This window comes from Bos grunniens, chromosome X, assembly GCF_055505025.1.
Source record: "Bos grunniens cultivar Pamir isolate PY7600 chromosome X, Bosgru_T2T1.0, whole genome shotgun sequence".
In the NCBI taxonomy this organism is placed as follows: Eukaryota; Metazoa; Chordata; class Mammalia; order Artiodactyla; family Bovidae; genus Bos; species Bos grunniens.
Genome location: NC_141194.1, coordinates 65473477 through 65495382, shown reverse-complemented (window position 1 = coordinate 65495382; position 21906 = coordinate 65473477). Strand labels below are relative to the sequence as shown.

Here is a 21906-nt window from a genome sequence, read left to right as displayed (position 1 = left end):
CCTCAGATATGCAGATGACACCACCCTTATGGCAGAAAGTGAAGAGGAACTAAAAAGCCTCTTGATGAAAGTGAAAGAGGAGAGTGAAAAGTTGGCTTAAAGCTCAACATTCAAAAAACTAAGATCATGGCCTCTGGTCCCATCACTTCATGGGAAATAGATGGGGAAACAGTGGAAACAGTGTCAGACTTTATTTTTTGGGCTCCAAAATCACTGCAGATGGTGACTATAGCCATGAAATTAAAAGACACTTACTCCTTGGAAGGAAAGTTATGGCCAACCTAGACAGCATATTCAAAAGCAGAGACATTACTTTGCCAACAAAGGTTCGTCTAGTCAAGGCTACGGTTTTTCCTGTGGTCATGTATGGATGTGAGAGTTGGACTGTGAAGAAGGCTGAGGGCCGAAGAATTGATGCTTTTGAACTGTGGTGTTGGAGAAGACTCTTGAGAGTCCCTTGGACTGCAAGGGTGAACTCCGGGAGTTGGTGATAGACAGGGAGGCCTGGCGTGCTGCGATTCATGGGGTCTCAAAGAGTCGGACACGACTGAGAGACTGAACTGAACTGAACTGTGTGGTAGATTTATCTTATTAGTTATACTGAAGTGATTCCAGTTTTTCCTCTTTCCATTTGATGGATTATTTTTACTGTCTTCCTCCTTAGAGTTTGTGGAAGAAGCAAATGGGCTCATTTGGCAGGTTCCAGCTGTTGGAGAAGGAGAAGGCAATGGCAACCCACTCCAGGACTTTTGCCTGGAGAAACCCATGGACGGAGGAGCCTGGTAGCCTATAGTCCATGGGGTCGCACAGAGTCATACACGACTGACGCGACTTAGCAGCAGCAGCAGCTGTTGGAGAATAGGCTGCAGCACTTTTCTTCCTTGTGATTTTTGAAGAATCGAATGCATTTGCTTTTAATAGACCATCCAATTTCTGTGATCTTTTAAAAGGCACTTCGTCATTCTGGGACACATTCCTGTAACTGGATAAAATCACTGAACAACCACTTCCAAAAACAGAGAACCTTCTGAGGGAAACACTCTTGCTTTGTTCTTATTTCTAAAGGATTTCTTTGGCTATTTAAGGTGTTTTGCAGTTCCATATAAATTTTAGTAGTGCTTTTCCTATGTCTTAAAAAAATGCCTTCAGAATCTTAATAAAAATTGCCTTGAATATATGGATAGCTTTTAGTAGTATTGACATTTTAACAATATTGATTTTTCTAATTCATAAACAAGGGATTCCTTTCCATTTATTTGTATCTTCTTCATTTTATTTCAATTTCTTGTAGTTTTTAGAGATCTTTCATCTCCTTAGTTAGATTTATTCCTCATGTTTTTTTGATGCTATTATAAATGGGATCAAGTTATTTTTTTTAATGTTCTAGAGTAAATAAATGTTGCTGATTTTTGTGTGTTGATTTTTATCTTGCTCATTTGGTTGAAAATTTAGCATTTATATATATATATAATCATGTCATCTTCTAATAAAGACACTTTTACTTCTTTCTATCCAATTCTGATATATTTTTTTGTTTATTTGCTTGATTGCTCTAGCTAAGAATGTCAAATAGGAGTGGTAAGAGTGGGCACACTCTTGTCTTGTTCCTGATCTTAGAGAAACAGCTTTCAACCATTTAACACCAGGTATATGGTATTAGCATGGGTTTCTCATAAATAGCCTTTATTATGGTGAGACACATTCCTCTTATGCTAAATTTTTATGAATTTTTTAATCATAAATGAATGTTGAATTTTGTTAAATGCTTTGTCTATTGAGATGATTATATATTATTTTTTCATTCTATGAATGTAATGTATCATATCAATTGACATTTTTTCTAGTAGTGTCCTTTTATCTTGAAAAAATTATTTTTTAATTGAAGGATAATTACTTTACAGAATTTTGTTCTTTTCTGTCAAACTTCAACATGAATCAGCCATAGGTATACATATCTTCCCTCCCTCTTAAACCTCCCTCCCATCTCCCTCCTTATCCCACCCCCTAGGTTGATACAGAGCCCCTGTTTTGGTTTCCTGAGACATATAACAAATTCCCATTGGCTATCTATTTTACATATGGTAATGTAAGTTTCCATGTTACTCTATCCTTACATCTCACCCTCTCCTCCCCTCTCCCCCATGTCCATAAGTCTGTTGTATGTGTCTGTTTCTCCACTGATGCCCTGCAAACAAATTCTTTGGTACCATCTTTCTAGATTCTATATATATGCATTCAATTCAGTTCAGTTGCTCAGTCATGTCTGACTCTTTGTGACCCCATGGACTGCAGCATGTCAGGCTTCCCTGTCCATCACCAACTCATGTAGCTTCCTCAAACTCATGTCCATCAAGTTGGTGATGCCATCCAACCATCTCATCCTCTGTTGTCCCCTTCTCCTCCTACCTTCAATCTTTCCCAGCAACAGGGTCTTTTCCAATGAATCAGTACTTCGCATCAGGTGGCCAAACAATTGGAGTTTTGGCTTCAGCACGTGTCCTTCCAATGACTATTCAGGACTGATTTCCTTTAGGATTGACTAGTTTTGCAGACCAAAGGATTCTCAAGAGTTTTCTCCAACACCACAGTTAAAAAGCATCAATTCTTCTGTGCTCAGCTTTCTTTATGGTCCGACTCTCAAATCCATACATAACTACTAGAAAAACCAGAGCTTTAACTATATGGACCTTTGTCAGCAAAGTAATATCTCTGCTTTTTAATATGCTGTCTAGGTTGTTCATAGCTTTTCTTCCAAGGAGCAAGCGTCATTAAACTTCATGACTGCAGTCACCATCTGCAGTGATTTTGAAGAGTAAAGAAAGTCTCTCACTGTTTCCGTTGTTTCCCCATCTATTTGCCATGAAGTAATGGGAACAGATGCCATTATCTTAGTTTTCCAAATGTTGAATTTTAAGCCAGCTTTTCCACTCTCTTCTTTCACTTGCACCAAGAAACTCTATAGTTTCTCTGCATTTTCTCTCATAAGGGTTGTGTCATCTGCGTATCTGAAGTTATTGGTATTTCTCCCAGCAATCTTGATTCCAAATTGTCCTTCATCCAGCCTGGCATTTCGCATGATATACTCTGCATTTAAGTTAAATAAGCAGGGTGACAATATAAAGCCTCGAAGTACTCCTTTCCCAATTTGGAACCAGTCTGTTGTTTCATGACCAGTTTTAACTGTTGCTTCTTGACGTGCATACAGATTTTTCAGGAGGCAGGTAAGGTGGTCTGGTATTCCCATCTCTTCAAGAATTTTCCAGTTTGTTTTGATTCACACAGTCAAAGGCTTTGGCATAGTCAATAAAGCAGAAGTAGATGTTTTTCTGGAACTCTCTTGCTTTTTTGATAATGCATAAGATGTTGGCAATTTGATCTCTGGTTCACCTGCCTTTTCTGAAACCAGCTTGAACATCTGGAATTTCACAGTTCACGTACTGCTGAAGCCTGGCTTGGAGAATTTTGAGTATTACTTTGCTAGCGTGTGAGATGAGTGCAATTGTGTGGTAGTTTGAACATTCTTTGGCATTGCTTTTCTTTGGGATTGGAATGAAAACTGACGTTTTCCAGTCCTGTGGCCACTGCTGAGTTTTCCAAATTTGCTGGCATATTGAGTGCAGCACTTTCACAGCATCATCTTCCAGGATTTGAAATAGCTCAACTGGAATTCCATCACCTCCACTAGCTTTGTTCATAGTGATGCTTTCTAAGGCCCACTTGACTTCACATTCCAGGATGTCTGGCTCTAGGTATGTGATCACACAATCGTTTTTATCTGGGTCGTGAAGATCTTTTTTGTACAGTTCTTCTGTGTATTCTTGCCACCTCTTCTTAATATCTTCTGCTTCTCTTAGGTCCATACCATTTCTGTCCTTTATCGAGCCCATCTTTGCATGAAATGTTCCTTTGGTATCTCCGATTTTCTTGAAGAGATCTCTAGTTTTTTCCATTCTGTTATTTGCCTCTATTTCTTTGCATTGATAGCTGAGGAAGGCTTTCTTATCTCTTCTTGCTATTCTTTGGAACTCTGCATTCAGATGCTTATATATTTCCTTGTCTCCTTTGCTTTTCACTTCTCTTCTTTTCATAGCTATTTGTAAGGCCTCCCCAGACAGCCATTTTGCTTTTTTACATTTCTTTTCCATGGGGATAGTCTTGATCCCTGTCTCCTCTACAATATCATGAACCTCCGTCCATAGTTCATCAGGCACTCTATCAGATCTAGACCCTTAAATCTATTTCTCACTTCCACTGTGTAATTATAAGGGATTTGATTTAGGTCGTACCTAAATGGTCTAGTTGTTTTCCCTACTTTCTTCAATTTAAGTCTTAATTTGGCAATAAGGAGTTCATGATCTGAGCCACAGTCAGCTCCCGGTCTTGTTTCTGCTGCCTGTATAGAGCTTCTCCATCTTTGGCTGCAAAAAATATAATCAATCTGATTTTGGTGTTGACCATCTGGTGTTGTCCATGTGTAGAGTCTTCTCTTGTGTTGTTGGAAGAGGGTGTTTGCTATGACCAGTGCATTCTCTTGGCAATACTCTATTAGCCTTTGCCCTGCTTCATTCCGTATTCCAAGGCCAAATTTGCCTGTTACTCCACGTGTTTCTTGACTTCCTACTTTTGCATTCCAGTCTCCTATAGTGAAAAGGACATCTTTTTTGGGTGTTAGTTTAAAAGGTCTTATAGGTCTTCATAGAACCATTCAACTTCAGCTTCTTCAGCATTACCGGTTGGGGCATAGACTTGGATTACTGCGATATTGGATGGTTTGCCTTGGAAACGAACAGAGATCATTCTGTCGTTTTTGAGATTGCATGCAAGTACTGCGTTTCAGACTCTTTTTGACCATGATGGCTATTCCATTTCTTCTAAGGGATTCCTGCAGGCAGTAGTAGATATAATGATCATCTGAATTAAATTCACAACGTTTATCTTTCTGATTTACTTCACTCTGTTTAATAGGCTCTAGGTTCATCCACCTCATTTCGAACTGACACATATGCATTCCTTTTTTTTTTGCTGAGTAATATTCCATGGTGTATATGTACCAACATTTCTTTATCCATTCGTCTGCCTGTGACATCCAGCTTGGTTCCATATTCTAGCTACTGTAAATTGTGCTGCAATGAACATTGGGGTATATGTGTCTTTTTCAATTTTGGTTTATTCAGGGTAGTATGCCTAGGAGTTGGAGTGCTGAGTCCAACTAGGACTAGGTTTTATTCCTAGTTTTTTAAGGAATCTCCATACCGTCTTCCATAGTGTCTGTGTAAATTTACATTCAAACCAACAGTGAAAGAGGGTTCCCTTTCCTTCACACTCTTTCCAGCATTTATTGTTTGCAGAATTTTTGATGATGGCCATTCTGACCAGTGTGAGGTGATATCTCATTGTAGTTTTGATCTGCATTTGCTAATATTGAGTGATACTAGCATCTTTTCTGGAGAAGGCAATGGCACCCCACTCCAGTACTCCTGCCTGGAAAATCCCATGGACGGAGGAGCCTGGTAGGCTGCAGTCCATGGGGTCGCTGAGGGTCGGACACGACTGAGCAACTTCACTTTCACTTTTCACTTTCACGCATTGGAGAGGGAAATGGCAACCCACTCCAGTGTTCTTGCCTGGAGAATCCCAGGGACGGCGGAGCCTGGTGGGCTGCTGTCTATGGGGTCACACAGAGTCGGACACAACTGAAGTGACTTAGCAGCAGCAGCAGCAGCATCTTTTCACATATTTGTTGGCCATCTGTATGTCTTCTTCGGAGAAATGTCTGTTTATGTCTTTTTCTCACTTTTGGATTGGGTTGTTTGCTTTTCTGGTATCAAGTTGTATGAGCTTCTTGTGTATTTTGGAAATTAATCCTTAGTTGTTTCATTTGTAATTATTTTCTCCCATTCTGAGGGTTGTCTTTTCACCTTGTTTATAGTTTCCATTGCTGTGTGAAAACTTTTAAGTTTAATTAAGTCCCACTTGTTTACTTTTATTTCCATTTCTCTAAGATGTGAGTGATAGAAGATCATGCATTGATTTATATTATGGAGTGCTCTGCCTATGTTTTAATCTATGAGTTTTATACTTTCTGGTCATACATTAGGTGTTTATTCAATTTTGAGTTTATCTTTTTTCCTTTTTTGTTTTAATTTATTTTAATTAGAGGTGAATTACTTTACAATATTGTAGTGGTTTTTTGCCATACATTGACATGAATCACCCATGGGTGTAAATGTGTTCCCCATCTGAACCCCCCTCCCACCTCCCTCCCTATCTCATCATGTGGGTCATCCCAGTGCACCAGCCCTGAAAACCCTGTCTCATGCATCAGACCTGGACTGGCGATCTGTTTCACGTATGATAATATACATGTTTCAATGCTATTCTCTCAGATCATCCCACCCTCACTCTCCCACAGAGTCGAATAAACTGTTCTATACATCTGTGTCTCCTTCGCTGTTCCACTTATAGGGTTACCATTACTGTCTTTCTAAATTCCATATATATGCTTTAGTATACTGTATTGGTGTTTTTCTTTCTGGCTTACTTCACTCTGTATAATAGGCTCCAGTTTCATCCACCTCATTAGAACTGATTCAAATGTATTCTTTTTAATGGTTGAGTAATATTCCATTGTGTATATGTACCACCACTTTCTTACCCATTCATCTGCTGATGGACATCTAGGTTGCCTCCATGTCCTGGCTATTATAAACAGTGCTGTGATGAACACTGGGGTGGGTACACATGTCTCTTTCAATCCTGGTTTCCTCAGCAGTGTGTATGCCCAGCAGTGGGGTTGCTGGGTCATATTGCAGTTCTATTTCCAGTTTTTTAAGGAATCTCCACACTGTTCTCCATAGTGGCTGTACTAGTTTGCATTCCCACCAACAGTATAAGAGGGTTCCCTTTTCCCCACACCCTCTCCAGCATTTATTGCTTGTAGACTTTTGGATCGCAGCCATTCTGACTGGTGTGTGATGGTACCTCAATGTGGTTTTGATTTGCATTATCTCTGATAATGAGTGATGTTGAGCATCTTTTCATGTTTGTTAGCCATCTGTATGTCTTCTTTGAGAAATGTCTGTTTAGTTCTTTGGACCATTTTTTGATTGGGTCATTTATCTTTCTGGAATTGAGATGCAGGAGTTGCTGTATACTTTTGAGATTAATTCTTTGTCAAGTGCTTCGTTTGGTATTATTTTCTCCCATTCTGAGGGCTGTCTTTTCACCTTGCTTATAGTTTCCTTTGTTGTGCAAAAGCTTTTAAGTTCAATTACGTTCCATTTGTATATTTTTGCCTTTATTTCCATTACTCAGAGAGGAGGGTAATAGAGGATCCTGCTGTGATTTATGTCAGAGAGTATTTTGCCTGTTTTCCTCCAGGAGTTTAATAGTTTCCAGTCTTACATTTAGATCTTTAATCCATTTTGAGTTTATTTTTGTGTGTGGTGTTACAAAATGTTCTAGTTTCATTCTTTTACAAGTGGTTGACCAGTTTCCCCAGCACCACTTGTTAAAGAGATTATCATTTCTCCATTGTATATTCTTGCCTCCTTTGTCAAAGATAAGGTGTCCATATGTGCATGGGTTTATCTCTGGGCTTTCTACTTTGTTCCATTGGTCTATATTTCTGTCTTTGTGCCTGTACCATAGTGTCTTGATGACTGTAACTCTGTAGTAGAACCTGAAATCAGGCAGGTTGATTGCTCCAGTTCCATTCTTCTTTCCCAAGATTGCTTTGGCTAGTCGAGGTTTTTTGTATTTCCATACAAATGGTGAAATTATATGTCCTAGTTCTGTGGAAAATACCATTGGAAGCTTGATAGGGATTGAATTGAACTATAGATTGCTTTGGGTAGTATACTCATTTTCACTATGTTGATTCTTCCAATCCATGACATGGTATATTTCTCCATCTATTTGTGTCTTCTTTGATTTCTTTCATCAGTGTTTTTAGTTTTCTATATATAGAAGGAAAGTTATGACCAACCTAGATAGGATATTCAAAAGCAGAGACATTACTTTGCCAACAAAGGTCTGTCTAGTCAAGGCTATGTTTTTCCTGTGGTCATGTATGGATGTGAGAGTTGGACTGTGAAGAAAGCTGAATGCCGAACAACTGATGCTTTTGAACTGTGGTGTTGGAAAAGACTCTTGAGAGTCCCTTGGACTGCAAGGAGATCCAACCAGTCCATTCTGAAGGAGATCAGCCCTGGGAGTTCTTTGGAAGGAATGATGCTAAAGCTGAAACTCCAGTACTTTGGCCACCTCATGGGAAGAGTTGACTCATTGGAAAAGACTCTGATGCTGGGAGGAATTGGGGGCAGGAGGAGAAGGGGACGACAGAGGATGAGATGGCTGGATGGTATCACTGACTTGATGAACATGAGTCTGGTTGGACTCTGGGAGTTGGTGATGGACAGGGAGGCCTGGTGTGCTGCGATTCATGGGGTCACAAAGAGTCGGACACGACTGAGCCACTGATCTGATCTGATCTGATATATAGGTCTTTTGTTTCTTTAGGTAGATATATTTCTAAGTATTTTATTCTTTTCGTTGCAATGGTGAATGGAATTGTTTCCTTAATTTCTCTATTTTCTCATTGTTAGTGTATAAGAATGCAAAGGATTTCTCTGGGTTAATTTTATATCCTGCAACTTTACTATATTAATTGATTAGCTCTAGTAATTTTCTGGTAGAGTCTTTAGAGTTTTCTATGTAGAGGATCATGTCATCTGCCAACAGTGAGAGTTTACTTCTTCTTTTCCAATCTGGATTCCTTTTATTTCTTTTTCTGCTCTGATTGCTGTGGCCAAAACTTTCAAAACTATGTTAAATACTAGTGGTGAGAGTGTGCACCCTTGTCTTGTTCCTGACTTTAAGGAAATTGATTTCAATTTTTCACCATGGAGGATAATGTTTGCTGAGGGTTTGTCATATATGGCTTTTATTATGTTGAGGTTCAGTTCAGTTCAGTTCAGTCACTCAGTCGTGTCTGACTCTTTATGACCCCATGAATTGCACCACGCCAGGCCTCCCTGTCCATCACCAACTCCCAGAGATCACCCAGACTCATGTCCATCGAGTTGATGATGCCATCCAGCCATCTCATCCTCTGTCGTCCCCTTCTCCTCCTGCCCCCAATTTCTCCCAGCATCAGAGTCTTTTCCAATGAGTCAACTCTTCCCATGAGGTGGCCAAAGTACTGGAGTTTCAGCTTTAGCATCAGTCCTTCCAAAGAACACCCAGGACTGATCTCCTTTAGGATGGACTGGTTGGATCTCCTTGCAGTCCAAGGGACTCTCAAGAGTCTTCTCCAACACCACAGTTCAAAAGCATCAATTCTTCAGCACTCAGCTTTCTTCACAGTCCAACTCTCACATCCATACATGACCACTGGAAAAACCATAGATCTGACTAGATGGACCTTTGTTGGCAAAGTAATGTCTCTGCTTTTGAATATGCTATCTAGGGTGGTCCTAGCTTTTCTTCCAAGGAGTAAGCATCTTTCAATTTCATGGCTGCAATCACCGTCTGCAGTGATTTGGGAGCCCAGAAAAATAAAGTCTGACACTGTTTCCATTGTTTCCCCATCTATTTCCCATGAAGTGATGGGACCAGATGCCATGATCTTGGTTTTCTGAATGTTGAACTTTAAGCCAACTTTTTCACTCTCCCTTTTCACTTTCATCAAGAGGCTTTTTATTTCCTCTTCACTTTCTGCCATAAGGGTGGTGTCATCTGCATATCTGAGGTTATTGGTATTTCTCCAGGCAATCTTGATTCCAGCTTGTGCTTCTTCCAGTCCAGTGTTTCTCATGATGTACTCTGCATACAAGGGAAGCCCCAAGTTAAATAAGCAGGGTGAGAATATACAGCCTTAACATACTCCTTTTCCTATTTGGAACCAGTCTGTTGTTCCATGTCCAGTTCTAACTGTTGCTTCCTGACCTGCATACAGGTTTCTCAAGAGGCAGGTCAGGTGGTCTGGTATTTCCATCCCTTTCAGAATTTTCCACAGTTTATTGTGATCCACGCAGTCAAAGGCTTTGGCATAGTCAATTAAGCAGAAATAGATGTTTTTCTGGAACTCTCTTGCTTTTTCCATGATCCAGTGGATGTTGGCAATTTGATCTCTGGTTCTTCTGCCTTTTCTAAAACCAGCTTGAACATCAGGAAGTTCACGGTTCATGTATTGCTGAAGCCTGGCTTGGATAATTTTGAGCATTGCTTTACTAGCGTGTGAGATGAGTGCGACCGTGTGGTAGTTTGAGGATTTTTTGCATTGCCTTTCTTTGGGATTAGAATGAAAACTGACCTTTTCCAGTCCTGTGGCCACTGCTGAGTTTTCCAAATTTGCTGGCATATTGAGTGTAGCACTTTCACAGCATCATCTTCCAGGATTTGAAATACCTCAACTGAAATTCCATCACCTCCACTAGCTTTGTTCATAGTGATGCTTTCTAAGGCCCACTTGACTTCACATTCCAGGATGTCTGGCTCTAGGTCAGTGATCACACCATTGTGATTATCTTGGTCATGAAGAAATTTTTTTTACAGTTTTTCTTTGTATTCTTACCACCTCTACTTAATATTTTCTGCTTCTGTTAGGTCCATACCATTTCTGTCCTTTGTCGAGCCCATCATTGCGAAATGTTCCCTTGGTATCTCTAATTTCCTTGAAGAGATCTCTAGTCTTTCTCATTCTTTTGTTTTCCTCTATTTCTTTGCATTGATCACTGAGGAAGGCTTTCTTTTTCTTTTTTTTTAATTTAATTTTATTTTTAAACTTTACATAATTGTATTAGTTTTGCCAAATATCAAAATGAATCCGCCACAGGTTTACATGTGTTCCCCATCCTGAACCCTCCTCCCTCCTCCCTCCCCATACCATCCCTCTGGGTCGTCCCAGTGCACTAGCCCCAAGCATCCAGTATCGTGTATCGAACCTGGACTGGCAACTCGTTTCTTACATGATATTTTACATGTTTCAATGTCATTCTCCCAAATCTTCCAACCCTCTCCCTCTCCCACAGACTCCATTAGACTGTTCTATACATCAGTGTCTCTTTTGCTGTCTCGTACACCGGGTTATTGTTACCATCTTTCTAAATTCCATATAAATGCGTTAGTATACTGTATTTATGTTTTTCCTTCTGGCTTTCTTCACTCTGTATAATAGGCTCCAGTTTCATACACCTCATTAGACCTGATTCAAATGTATTTTTTTAATGGCTGAGTAATACTCCATTGTGTATATGTACCACAGCTTTCTTATCCATTCATCTGCTGATGGACATCTAGGTTGCTTCCATGTCCTGGCTATTATAAACAGTGCTGCGATGAACATTGGGGTACACGTGTCTCTTTCCCTTCTGGTTTCCTCAGTGTGTATGCCCAACAGTGGGATTGCTGGATCATAAGGCAGTTCTATTTCCAGTTTTTTAAGGAATCTCCACACTGTTCTCCATAGTGGCTGTACTAGTTTGCATTCCCACCAACAGTGTAAGAGGGTTCCCTTTTCTCCACACCCTCTCCAGCATTTATTATTTGTAGACTTTTGGATCGCAGCCATTCTGACTGGTGTGAAATGGTACCTCATAGTGGGTTTGATTTACATTTCTCTGATAATGAGTGATGTTGAGCATCTTTTCATGTGTTTGTTAGCCATCTGTATGTCTTCTTTGGAGAAATGTCTATTTAGTTCTTTGGCCCATTTTTTGATTGGGTCGTTTATTTTTCTGGAGTTGAGCTGTAGGAGTTGCTTGTATATTTTTGAGATTAGTTGTTTGTCAGTTGCTTCATTTGCTATTATTTTCTCCCATTCTGAAGGCTGTCTTTTCACCTTGCTAATAGTTTCCTTTGATGTGCAGAAGCTTTTAAGGTTAATTAGGTCCCATTTGTTTATTTTTGATTTTATTTCCAGTATTCTGGGAGGTGGGTCATAGAGGATCCTGCTGTGATGTATGTCGGAGAGTGTTTTGCCTATGTTCTCCTCTAGGAGTTTTATAGTTTCTGGTCTTACATTGAGATCTTTAATCCATTTTGAGTTTATTTTTGTGTATAGTGTTAGAAAGTGGTCTAGTTTCATTCTTTTACAAGTGGTTGACCAGATTTCCCAGCACCACTTGTTAAAGAGATTGTCTTTAATCCATTGTATATTCTCGCCTCCTTTGTCAAAGATAAGGTGTCCATATGTGTGTGGATTTATCTCTGGGCTTTCTATTTTGTTCCATTGATCTATATTTCTGTCTTTGTGCCAGTACCATACTGTCTTGATAACTGTGGCTTTGTAGTAGAGCCTGAAGTCAGGTAGGTTGATTCCTCCAGTTCCATTCTTCTTTCTCAAGATCGCTTTGGCTATTTGAGGTTTTTTGTATTTCCATACAAATTGTGAAATTATTTGTTCTAGCTCTGTGAAGAATACTGTTGGTAGCTTGATAGGGATTGCTTTGAATCTATAAATTGCTTTGGGTAGTATACTCATTTTCACTATATTGATTCTTCCAATCCATGAATATGGTATATTTTTCCATCTATTAGTGTCCTCTTTGATTTCTTTCACCAGTGTTTTATAGTTTTCTATATATAGGTCTTTAGTTTCTTTAGGTAGATATATTCCTAAGTATTTTATTCTTTCCGTTGCAATGGTGAATGGAATTGTTTCCTTAATTTCTCTTTCTGTTTTCTCATTATTAGTGTATAGGAATGCAAGGGATTTCTGTGTGTTGATTTTATATCCTGCAACTTTACTATAGTCATTGATTAGTTCTAGTAATTTTCTAGTGGAATCTTTAGGGTTTTCTATGTAGTGGATCGTGTCATCTGCAAATAGTGAGAGTTTTACTTCTTTTTTTCCAATTTGGATTCCTTTTATTTCTTTTTCTGCTCTGATTGCTGTGGCCAAAACTTCCAAAACTATGTTGAATAGTAATGGTGAAAGTGGGCACCCTTGTCTTGTTCCTGACTTTAGAGGAAATGCTTTCAATTTTTCACCATTGAGGATAATGTTTGCTGTGGGTTTGTCATATATAGCTTTTATTATGTTGAGGTATGTTCCTTCTATTCCTGCTTTCTGGAGAGTTTTTATCGTAAATGGATGTTGAATTTTGTCAAAGGCTTTCTCTGCATCTATTGAGATAATCGTATGGTTTTTATTTTTCAATTTGTTAATGTGGTGTATTACATTGATTGATTTGCGGATATTGAAGAATCCTTGCATCCCTGGGATAAAGCTCACTTGGTCATGGTGTATGATCTTTTTAATGTGTTGTTGGATTCTGATTGCTAGAATTTTGTTAAGGATTTTTGCATCTATGTTCATCAGTGATATTGGCCTGTAGTTTTCTTTTTTTGTGGGATCTTTGTCAGGTTTTGGTATTAGGGTGATGGTGGCCTCATAGAATGAGTTTGGAAGGTTACCTTCCTCTGCAATTTTTTGGAAGAGTTTGAGCAGGATAGGTGTTAGCTCTTCTCTAAATTTTTGGTAGAATTCAGCTGTGAAGCCATCTGGACCGGGGCTTTTGTTTGCTGGAAGATTTTTGATTACAGTTTCAATTTCCGTGCTTGTGATGGGTCTGTTAAGATTTTCTATTTCTTCCTGGTCGAGTTTTGGAAAGTTGTACTTTTCTAAGAATTTGTCCATTTCTTCCACATTGTCCATTTTATTGGCATATAATTGTTGATAGTAGTCTCTTATGATCCTTTGTATTTCTGTGTTGTCTGTTGTGATCTCTCCATTTTCGTTTCTAATTTTGTTGATTTGATTTTTCTCCCTTTGTTTCTTGATGAGTCTAGCTAATGGTTTGTCAATTTTATTTATCCTTTCAAAGAACCAGCTTTTGGTTTTGTTGATTTTTGCTATGGTCTCTTTTGTTTCTTTTGCATTTATTTCTGCTCTAATTTTTAAGATTTCTTTCCTTCTACTAACCCTGGGGTTCTTCATTTCTTCCTTTTCTAGTTGCTTTAGGTGTAGAGTTAGGTTATTTATTTGACTTTTTTCTTGTTTCTTGAGGTGTGCCTGTATTGCTATGAACTTTCCCCTTAGGACTGCTTTTACCGTGTCCCACAGGTTTTGGGTTGTTGTGTTTTCATTTTCATTCGTTTCTATGCAAATTTTGATTTCTTTTTTGATTTCTTCTGTAATTTGTTGGTTATTCAGCAGCGTGTTGTTCAGCCTCCATATGTTGGAATTTTTAATAGTTTTTCTCCTGTAATTGAGATCTAATCTTACTGCATTGTGGTCAGAAAAAATGCTTGTAATGATTTCAATTTTTTTGAATTTACCAAGGCTAGCTTTATGGCCCAGGATGTGATCTATCCTGGAGAAGGTTCCATGTGTGCTTGAGAAAAAGGTGAAATTCATTGTTTTGGGATGAAATGTCCTATAGATATCAATTAGGTCTAACTGGTCTATTGTATCGTTTAAAGTTTGTGTTTCCTTGTTAATTTTCTGTTTAGTTGATCTATCCATAGGTGTAAGTGGGGTATTAAAGTCTCCCACTATTATTGTGTTATTGTTAACTTCTCCTTTCATACTTGTTAGCATTTGTCTTACGTACTGTGGTGCTCCCGTGTTGGGTGCATATATATTTATAATTGTTATATCTTCTTCTTGGATTGATCCTTTGATCATTATGTAGTGACCTTCTTTGTCTCTTTTCACAGCCTTTGTTTTAAAGTCTATTTTATCTGATATGAGTATTGCTACTCCTGCTTTCTTTTGGTCCCTATTTGCATGGAAAATCTTTTTCCAGCCCTTCACTTTCAGTCTGTATGTGTCCCCTGTTTTGAGGTGGGTCTCTTGTAGACAACATATGTAGGGGTCTTGTTTTTGTATCCATTCAGCCAGTCTTTGTCTTTTGGTTGGGGCATTCAACCCATTTACGTTTAAGGTAATTACTGATAAGTATGATCCCGTTGCCATTTACTTTATTGTTTTGGGTTTGAGTTTATACACTGTTTTTGTGTTTCCTGTCTAGAGAATATCCTTTAGTATTTGTTGGAGAGCTGGTTTGGTGGTGCAGAATTCTCTCAGCTTTTGCTTGTCTGAAAAGCTTTTGCTTTCTCCTTCATACTTGAATGAGATCCTTGCTGGGTACAATAATCTGGGCTGTAGGTTATTTTCTTTCATCATTTTAAGTATGTCTTGCCATTCCCTCCTGGCTTGAAGAGTTTCTATTGAAAGATCAGCTGTTATCCTTATGGGAATTCCCTTGTGTGTTATTTGTTGTTTTTCCCTTGCTGCTTTTAATATTTGTTCTTTGTGTTTGATCTTTGTTAATTTGATTAATATGTGTCCTGGGGTGTTTCTCCTTGGATTTATCCTGTTTGGGACTCTCTGGGTTTCTTGGACTTGGGTGACTATTTCCTTCCCCATTTTAGGGAAGTTTTCCACTATTATCTCCTCAAGTATTTTCTCATGGTCTTTCTTTTTGTCTTCTTCTTCTGGAACCCCTATGATTCGAATGTTGTAGCGTTTAATATTGTCCTGGAGGTCTCTGAGATTGTCCTCATTTCTTTTAATTCGTTTTTCTTTTATCCTCTCTGATTCATTTATTTCCACCATTCTATCTTCTAATTCACTAATCCTATCTTCTGCCTCTGTTATTCTACTATTTGTTGCCTCCAGAGTGTTTTAATTTCATTTATTGCATTATTCATTATATATTGACTCTTTTTTATTTCTTCTAGGTCCTTGTTAAACCTTTCTTGCATCTTCTCTATCCTTGTCTCCAGGCTATTTATCTGTGATTCCATTTTAGTTTCAAGATTTTGGATCAATTTCACTATCATTTTTCGGAATTCTTTATCAGGTAGATTCCCTATCTCTTCCTCTTTTGTTTGGTTAGGTGGGCATTTATCCTGTTCCTTTATCTGCTGAGTATTCCTCTGTCTCTTCATCTTGTTTAAATTGCTGAGTTTGGGGTGTCCTTTCTGTATTCTGGCAGTTTGTGGAATTCTCTTTATTGTGGCGTTTCCTCACTGTGTGTGGGTTTGTACAGGTGGCTTGTCAAGGTTTCCTGGTTAGGGAAGCTTGTGTCGGTGTTCTGGTGTGTGGAGCTGTATTTCTTCTCTCTGGAGTGCAATGAAATGTCCAGTAATGAGTTGTGAGATGTCTATAGTTTTGGGGTGACTTTGGGCAGCCTGTATCTTGAAGCTCAGGGCTGTGTTCCTGTGTTGCTGGAGAATTTTGGTATGTCTTGCCCTGGAACTTATTGGCCCTTGTGTGGTGCTTGGTTTCAGTGTCGGTATGGAGGCATTTGATGAGCTCCTGTCAATTAATGTTCCTTGGAGCCAGGAGTTCCCTGGAGTCAGGGTTTGGACTTAAGTCTCCTGCTTCCGGTTATCGGTCTTATTTTTACAGTAGTTTCAAAACTTCTCCTTCTATACAGCACCATTGATAAAACATCTACATTAAAAATGAAAAGTTTCTCTATGGTGAGGGTCACTCAGAGAGGTTCACAGGGTTACATGGAGAAGAGAAGAGGGAGGAGGGAGTTAGAGGTGACCCAAATGAGATGAGGTGAATCAATAGTGGAGAGAGTGGGCTAGCCAGTAGTCACTTCCTTATGTGCACTCCGCAACTGGACCACTCAGAGATGTTCACGGAGTTATACAGAGAAGAGAAGAAGGAGGAAGGTGACAGAGGTGGCCAGAAGGATAAAAGGGGGGAATGAAAAGGCGGGAGACAGATCCAGCCAGTAATCAGTTCCCTAAGTGTTCTCCACCATCTGGAACACACAGAAATTCACAGAGTTGGGTAGAGTAGAGAGGGGTTAGGGAGGAGACACAGGCGACCTGGTGGAGAAAAAGGAAAGTCCAAAGGGAGAGAGAGCAGTCAAACCAGTAATCTCGCTCCCTAGTGAAAAATGGGTCCTGAAGATGGGGTTCTTAAAGGTACAAAATTGGTAACAAATACATAAAAGCAAAAATTAAAAATCTAGAGTAGAGTTTGGAATTTCAAAAATATGATGTTAAAGAAAAGAAGAAGGAAAAGAAAGAGAGAAAAAATGAACAAACAAAAACAAACAAGGTCGTGAAAATTATAAAGAAAGTACAGGTACAAAATTGATAACTAATACCAAAAAGCAAAAATTAAAAATCTAGAGTAGAGTTTGGAATTTCAGAAATACAATGTTAAAGAAAAGAAGAAAAAAAAAAAAGGTCAAAAAATTATAATATATATATATGAAGTTTGCTGAAGAAGAAAAAAATAGGGTCTTTTTTTTTTTTTTGCAAAGTAATAGGTTATAAAAGTGAAAATTAAAGGAACAATAGAGGACTTAAAATTTTTTTTAATTAAAAAAAAAGAAAGAATGATCGTAAAAATAATAAAAATATATCTAGGACTTTCTTGGTTTTGTTGTGGGTGTTGTGGGTTCAGTTCATTTTTGGCTAGTTCCTTGGTCAGACTTATATTTCTCAAGATCTATAGGCCCCTTCCTATGTAGTCCCTAGTAACCACAGGGTTTTGATCTATTGCCTGTAGCTTCCAAGGCGTTTCCCTCTGTTATATCTTCTTCTGTTTGCTAGTCTCTTCAGTATCTGGTTTCCGCCCTGCCGCAAAGGACACTTTTTTTTTTTTTTTTTTTTAGGCTTACTTGTTCAGTCGCGCTGTGGGGAGGGATGGAGGGATGCTGCAAACAAATAACACTGGCGTGGGCTCGCAGTGCCTCAGCCACCCTGGGTCTGCCCCCGCTCACGGCGCGTGTAGCCACCCTGCCCACACTGCCCGGGCTTTAGGTTGTTCCACCGGGAACAATCCGCAGCCGGCCCTGGGTTACATGCACCTCCCAGGTCCAAGCCACTCAGGTTCAGGCACTCGGGTAGTCCTCAGAGGCGCAGACTCAGTTGGGCCTGCGTTTTGTGCTCTTCCCAGGTCCGAGCAGCTCAGGTGATGAGGTGTTTGGCGAGCACCAATGCTGCGACTTATCGCCTCCCCGCCACACGGTTATCTGGGTGTAAAACCGGCGCACCTTCTCAGGCAGATGTTGACCGTCCAGACCCCCAAGAAGTTTTAGTTAGCAAAGAAGCCTGCTTACAGTTTTATTGATAATGTCTCTCTGGGGCTGCGATTGCCCCCTTCCGGCTCTGGCTGCCTGTCACCGGAGGGGAAAGGTCTGCAGCCGGCTATCTCTGTTCAGTCCTTTGTTCCGTGCGTGGGCCTGGCGGTCTTGGGTTAGGGCTGGCTTTTCGCGTGGTAGATATCCCACAGTCTGGTTTGCTAGCCCAAATAATTTCGCTCAGATAGCGCTCAGGGTATTCAGGCCAGATTCTTACTCTCAGCGATGCAGCCCACGCCGCGCCTCCCTGCCCAGCCCCCGCTTGCTAATGGCGGATGCAGGCGTCTGCGCTGCTTCTCCGCTGGGGGAGTTACCGTAGGGCTGGCAATCTGCGAGTTTTAATTGTTTATTTATGTTTTCTCCCTGTTATGTTGCCCTCTGTGCTTCCAAAGCTCGGCACAGATTCGGCAGTGAGAAGGTTTCCTGGTGTTTGGAAACTTCTCTCTTTTTAAGATTCCCTTCCCGGGACGGAACTCCGTCCCTCCCTCTTTTGTCTCTTTTTTTTGTCTTTAATATTTTTTCCTACCTCCTTTCGAAGAGTTGGGTTGCTTTTCTGGGTGCCTGATGTCCTCTGCCAGCATTCAGAAGTTGTTTTGTGGAATTTACTCGACGTTTAAATGCTCTTTTGATGAATTTGTGGGGGAGAAAGTGTTCTCCCCGTCCTACTCCTCCGCCATCTTGGCTCCTCCCCCTGAGGAAGGCTTTCTTATTTCTTCTTGCTATTCTTTGGAACTCTGCATTCAGATGCTTATATCTTTCCTTGTCTCCTTTGCTTTTCGCTTCTCTACTTTTCACAGCTATTTGTAAAACCTCCAAGAAAATTTGGCCTTAGAATATGGAATGAAGCAGGGCAAAGGCTAAGAGAGTTTTGCCAAGAGAACACACTGGTCATAGCAAACACCTTCTTCCAACAAGACAAGAGAATACTCTACACATGAACATCATCAGATGGTCAACACTGAAATCAAATTGATTATATTCTTTGCAGCCAAAGATGGAGAAGCTCTATACAGTCAGCAAAAACAAGACCAGGAGCTGACTGTGGCACAGATCATGAACTCCTTATTGCCAAATTCAGACTTAATTTGAAGAAAGTAGGGAAAACCACTAGACCATTCAGGTATGACCTAAATCAAATCCCGTAAAATTATACAATGGAAGTGAGAAATATATTTAAGGGTCTATGTCTGATAGATAGAGTGCCTGATGAACTATGGATGGAGGTTCGTGACATTGTAGAGGAGACAGGGATCAAGAGCATCCCCATGGAAAAGAAATATGTTGAGGTATGTTCCTTCTATTCCTGCTTTCTGGAGGGTTTTTATCATAAATGGATGTTGAATTTTGTTGAAGGCTTTCTCTGCATCTATTGAGATTATCATATGGTTTTTATCTTACTATTTATTAATGTGGTGCATTAAGTTGATTGATTTGCAGATGTTGAAGAAGCCTTGTATCCCTGGGATAAAGCCCACTTGGTCATGATATATGACCTTTTTAATATGTTTTTGGATTCTGTTTGCTAGAATTTTGTTAAGGAATTTTGCATCTATGTTCATCAGTGATATTGGCCTGTAGTTTTCCTTTTTTGTGGCATCTTTTTCAGGTTTTGGTATTAGGGTGATGGTGGCCTCATAGAATGAGTTTGGAAGTTTACCTTCCTCTGTAATATTCTGGAAGAGTTTGAGTAGGATAGGTGCTAGTTCTTCTCTAAATTTTTGGTAGAATTCAGCTGTGAAGCCATTTGTTCCTGGGCTTTTGTTTGCCAGAAGATTTCTGATTACAGTTTCAATTTCCGTGCTTGTGATGGGTCTGTTAAGATTTTCTATTTCTTCCTGGTTCAATTTTGGACAGTTGTACTTTTCTAAGAATTTGTCCATTTCTTCCACATTGTCCATTTTATTTGCATATAGTTGCTGATAGTAGTCTCTTATGATCCTTTGTATTTCTGTGTTGTCTGTTGTGATCTCTCCATTTTCATTTCTAATTTTGTTGATTTGATTCTTCTCCCTTTGTTTCTTGATGAGTCTGGCTAGTGGTTTGTCAATGTTATTTATCTTCTCAAAGAACCAGCTTTTGGCTTTGTTGATTTTTGCTATGGTCTCTTTTGTTTCTTTTGCATTTATTTCTGCCCTAATTTCAAGATTTCTTTCCTTCTACTAACCCTGGGGTTCATAATTTCTTTCTCTTCAAGATGCTTTAGATGTAGAGTTAGGTTATTTATTTGACTTTTTTCTTGTTTCTTGAGGTAAGCCTGTATTGCTATGAACCTTCCCCTTAGCACTGCTTTTACAGTGTTCCACAGATTTGGGGTTGTTGTGTTTTCGTGTTCATTCATTTGTACACATATTTTGATTTCTTTTTTTATTTCTTCTGTACTTTGTTGGTTATTCAGAAGTGTGTTTTTTAGCCTCCATATGTTGGAATTTTTACTAGCTTTTTTTTCTGTAATTGACATCTAATTTTATTGCATTGTGATCAGAAAAGATGCTTGGAATGATTTCAATTTTTCTGAATTTACCAAGGCTAGACTTATGGCCCAGGATGTGATCTATCCTGGAGAAGGTTCCATGTGTGCTTGAGAAAAAGGTGAAATTCATTGTTTTGTGGTGAAATGTCCTATAGATATTAATTAGGTCTAACTGGTCCATTGTGTCATTTAAAGTTTGTGTTTCCTTGCTAATTTTCTGTTTAGTTGATCTATCCATAGGTGTGAGTGGGGTATTAAAGTCTCCCACTATTATTGTGTTACTGTTAATTTCCCCTTTCATATTTGTTAGCATTTGCCATACATATTGCTGTGCTCCTATGTTGGGTGCATATATATTTATAATTGTTATATCTTCTTCTTGGGTTGATCCTTTGATCATTATGTAGTGTCCTTCTTTGTCTCTTTTCACAGCCTTTATTTAAAAGTCTATTTTATCTGATATGTGTATTGCTACACCTGCTTTTTTTGGTCTCCATTTGCGTGAAATATCTTTTTCCAGCTCTTCACTTTCAGTGTGTATGTGTCCCTTGTTTCGAGGTGGGTCTCTTGTAGACAACATATATAGGGGTCTTGTTTTTGTACCCATTCAGCCAGTCTTTGTCTTTTGGTAGGGGCATTCAACCCATTTACATTTAAAGGTATTATTGATAAGTATGATCCCGTTGCCATTTACTTTGTTGTTTTGGGTTCCAGTTGATACACCCTTTCTGTGCTTCCTCTCTAAAGAAGATTCTTTAGCATTTGTTGGAGAGCTGGTTTGGTGGTGCTGAATTCTCTCAGCTTTTGCTTGTCTGTAAAGCTTTTGATTTCTCCTTCATATTTGAATGAGATCCTTGCTGGGTACAGTAATCTGGGCTGTAGGATTTTCTCTTTCATCACGTTAAGTATGTCCTGTGATTCCCTTCTGGCCTGAAGAGTTTCTATTGAAAGAGCAGCTGTTATCCTTATGGGAATCCCCTTGTGTGTTATTTGTTGTTTTTCCCTTGCTGCTTTTAATATTTGTTCTTTGTGCTTAATCTTTGTTGATTTGATTAATATGTGTCTTGTGGTGTTTCGCCTTGGGTTTATCCTGTTTGGGACTCTCTGGGTTTCTTGGACTTGGGTGATTATTTCCTTCCCCATTTTAGGGAAGTTTTCAACTATTATCTCCTCGAGTATTTTCTCATGGCCTTTCTTTCTTCTTCTTCTTCTTCTTCTTCTTCTTCTTCTTCTTCTTCTTCTTCTTCTTCTTCTTCTTCTTCTTCTTCTTCTTCTTCTTCTTCTTCTCCTCCTCCTCCTCCTCCTCCTCCTCCTCCTCCTCCTCCTCCTCCTCCTCCTCCTCCTCCTATGATTTGAATGTTGGAGCATTTAACA

The 21906-nt window shown here is 39.3% G+C and overlaps 1 pseudogene; it reads right to left on the bottom strand.

Annotated features, from left to right (window-relative positions):
* LOC147340626 (centromere protein R-like) overlaps positions 1-21906 on the bottom strand; it is a 32613-nt pseudogene that overhangs the window by 541 nt on the left and 10166 nt on the right.